Source organism: Homarus americanus, unplaced genomic scaffold, assembly GCF_018991925.1.
Source record: "Homarus americanus isolate GMGI-L3 unplaced genomic scaffold, GMGI_Hamer_2.0 scaffold32929, whole genome shotgun sequence".
Classification (NCBI taxonomy): domain Eukaryota; kingdom Metazoa; phylum Arthropoda; class Malacostraca; order Decapoda; family Nephropidae; genus Homarus; species Homarus americanus.
This window is the reverse complement of record NW_024737097.1, coordinates 22,527,386-22,531,674: the sequence shown is the minus strand read 5'-3', so window position 1 is coordinate 22,531,674 and position 4,289 is coordinate 22,527,386.

Here is a 4,289-nt window from a genome sequence, read left to right as displayed (position 1 = left end):
TGTACATGTACTAAACACATATGGCACGAGGGTGTACATGTACTAAACACATATGTGACACGAGGGTGTACATGTACTAAACACATATGCACGAGGGTGTACATGTACTAAACACATATGGCACGAGGGTGTACATGTACTAAACACATATGCACGAGGGTGTACATGTACTAAACACATATGGCACGAGGGTGTACATGACACGAGGGTGTACATGTACTAAACACATATGGCACGAGGGTGTACATGTACTAAACACATATGACACGAGGGTGTACATGTACTAAACACATATGGCACGAGGGTGTACATGTACTAAACACATATGGCACGAGGGTGTACATGTACTAAACACATATGGCACGAGGGTGTACATGTACTAAACACATATGACACTGTACTGAACATGTTAAGACACGAGGGTGTACATGTACTAAACTTCTAAGAGGCCGAAACGCGAAGGGAAGTCAGCCATCCGTGTTATGTCTGGCTCGCCTCCCACGCCCAACGCGCTTTAGATTAACATGAGAGAGAGAGAGAGAGAGAGAGAGAGAGAGAGAGAGAGAGAGAGAGAGATGAAATGAAATGATTGAGAGATAAAGAAAATGCAGAGACCAAGAGAGAGAGAAAGACAAAGACCAAGAGATATAGACAGACAGACAGACAAAAACCAAGAGAGATAAGGAGAGATTTTTAGACTGTAATTTAACTTCATCATCTCTCGATACGCAGTTATGATGAGCATTTGAAACAGACCAAAAAAAACGTAAAAATACAGGGTGGTGCATAAACCACTCTCCGACAGAAACAAAAATTACAGGAAACAAATTATTATTAGTAAAGCGACTTATGCACCACCCTGTATTACTGTAGAGATGCGGGTAAAGATAGAGGGAGGGAATAATTAAATGCCCCTTTTGTAGTTAAAGGTTTGAATGTTATGTAGGTGTCTGAGTCATCTAATACACCTGCTCCTACAGTCACCTGGAGTTAAGATCATTAATACGATTTTTTTTTTTTTTTGGTGTGGGGGGAATTACCTGAAGATTAGTCCATAGATTATTTTCCCTGAAGATTAATCACCCTAACGCTATTTAACCTAACCTAACCTAACAGCATAACATAACCAAACGATCCTAACCTCCCCCCTCCCCTAGGTCGTGTTAGGGTGTTTTATCATGAGGAGAAATAAGCTGGGGGTGGCTAATCTTCATGTGATAGATAAGATAAGGCATAAATCCGGATTCTCAAGAATTATTCACTCATGGATCTTACGTGAGAATCCTAAGTTATCGTCTTGTATGTCCGATTCCTTCGTTATCTTCACATTAATAAGAATCACCGTTGGAACCCTTGTTTAGATCCAGGAAGTGACAACTGATTATCACTTACAAACTTTTACACTTGACTATGGAATTTTATATGTAATTTCCTCATCAACTATCTTCAATATTCTGTTCTTAAAAAAAATATGTTGTATTATAAAAAAAAAAATCGTTCTCATCTGTGGTGAAGTATGATATAATTCCAGATTATGTTGTGGTGAATTATTCTTACGAGGCAAATTAGAGTCATCTGAAATCCTAAATTGATCTATAAAAAGTAATCATCTTGGTGACTCGCTCCTTCAATCATAATTATAAAGACCATAATTATAAACACCATTGAAATCTTTTTATCAAGGAAGTAATAAGTTTATCCAGTTCACATAGTAGCGTATTCTCAGTGACGAATAATTGAGGTTTTTACAGCGATTGATCTTGAATTTATACACTTAAGGAGTCACAATATCCAGGAAGTTACGTTAAAATAGTGAGGGGGGGGGGGATGCCGTCTAGCAGTATAGTGAATAAATCGAAGCAGACCCGTTATTATTTTTCTGGTCGTCTCCCGGTGTTAGCCAGGCGACGTGCTGTACCTCCGCTGATAGTCTGTCGTGCGCGGTAAGCCTGGCCACTAACCGCCTCACTAAGCTGCCACGAAAATGTGTATGTATGTGTGTGTGTGGGGGGGTGTGGGGGGATTCTTTCCTTCATATGCACATGATTTGATTTAATTTATTTTGTTTTGTTTTGGTGTGTCTCGTTTCTTTCAATTTTTACTTTAATTCAGTTTTAATTCATTTCAATTTTACATCACATTATTTATGCTTCATTTCTCTTACATCACAAATGAAAATTCTACCTAACCTAACGTAACCTAACCTAACCACAAAAACACCTCAACAACACAAGACAACATTAATCTCTATCTACGTCACCACTCCTTACTCATACCTCCTGTGACGTCATCAATCTCTTAGGTATGTCTGCTACTTCGTGTTGGGATCTTGGGATTTTCAATGAATATTTAATCAAAGTGTTTCTGTGTGTTCTAGGGTGTGTTAAGTTATGTCTCCATGATGGCGTTAAATGTGTTGTGTTATTGATGTCACACGTGAAATTTGTGACGTCACTTAATTTTTTTTTCGTTCGAATTGCTCTTTTATTCAGCTGGTTAAATTTATTTTTGTGTACGTTTGTAGTGGCGTCAGTCGGTTTAGGTGTCAACATTTAGTAGTGTCAACGTTTGTCAGACCAAAGCTTACAGCCCAGAATTATGTCACATGTAACAGCAAGCACACTACAGACCTCGTGGCACCACCACATCCCGGGTTGACACACCTCAGGTCGACCCTAGGGACTTGACCTCGTCCGCTAATGACTTGAGTTAGCAGGGTGACCTACAACCGCACCTGACCAAGACACCTGGGCAGGACGACACCTGCACACAGCCGTCCAGACCTGACACTAGGGAACCAGAATTCTCACCACCACTCGATCAGCTCTACCCGGCGTCATGACCTTAGTAATTCAAGGACCCGCTAATTAGCCAGCACTCCTGTTGACCCAACAACCCGGTCAAGACACACCCAGTTCAGTAGGAGAGGTCACCCCCCGGCTCGACCAATATATAGGGGCTGGAGCTCCTCTCACGAGAGAGTGTCTGTAACCAGGAAGGGCCAGCTACCAGGTCCCCGAGTCCCGCTCGAGAGAAGACCGCCATTAAGTGTGACGAAGTCTCAGCCCGGGTCCATCGACAAAGTGCTGTCAACTCCACGTGTAACAGTAAGTGCTTCCCGAACCTCCCCAACGATCGACTTAGTGAAGTGCTAGTTGTGAGGTTAGGTTATGAATACCATAGTCTATCATAAATTGTGTACGAACCCCCCTATTAATCCCCCCTATTGAACTAGTAAAATAAAGCTGTAACACGCATTGGTGTTTTATATACTACACTTGTACTGTGCCTGTGTTAATATACAGTGTTGACATCACACCCTCGAGACACGCTACCATTTCCTCTCGCTATAATACTCTACTACTATAAGTGTACAACATGTAGTGGTGGTAACATGTGGTGGTGTCAACATGTGGTGGTGTCAACATGTGGTGGTGTCAACATGTAGTGGTGTTAACATGTGAGCATGTGGTGGCGTCAACATGTGGTGGTGTCAACATGTAGTAATGTCAACATGTGGTGGTGTCAACATGTAGTGGTGTCAATATGTGGTGGTGTCAACATGTAGTGGTGTTAACATGTGAACATGTGGTGGTGTCAACATGTGGTGATGTCAACATGTGGTGATGTCAACATGTGGTGGTGTCAACATGTAGTGGTGTTAACATGTGAACATGTGGTGGTGTTAACATGTAGTGAAGTCAACATGTGTTGGTGTTAACGTGTGGTGGTGTCAATATGTGATGGTGTCAACATGTAGTGGTGTCAACATGTAGTGGTGTTAACATGTGAACATGTGGTGGTGTTAACATGTGAACATGTGGTGGTGTCAACATGTAGTGAAGTCAACATGTGGTGGTGTTAACGTGTGGTGGTGTCAATATGTAGTGGTGCCAACATGTGGTAGTGTTGGCCAGTAGCGATTTCAACATGTAGTGGCGTCAGTTAATAGTGAAGTCAGTCAATAGTGGTGTCAGTCAATATTTGTGTCAGCCAGTAGTGGTGTCAGTCAATAGTTGTCATCCAGTAGTAGTGTCAGGCTTTACTGATGTGATGTCAGCCAATAGTGGTGTCAGTCAATAGTTGTGTCAACTAGTAACGGTGTCAGCCAATAGTGGTTCAGTTAATAGTTATGTCAGCCAGTAGTGGTTTTGGTCAGTAGTGGTGTCAGCCAGTAGTGGTGTCAGTCAATAGTTGTGTTGGCCTGTAGTGGTGTCAGCCAATAGTTGTGTTAGCCAGTAATGGTGTCAGTCAGTTAGTTGTGTCAGCCAGTCGTGATGTCAGCTAGT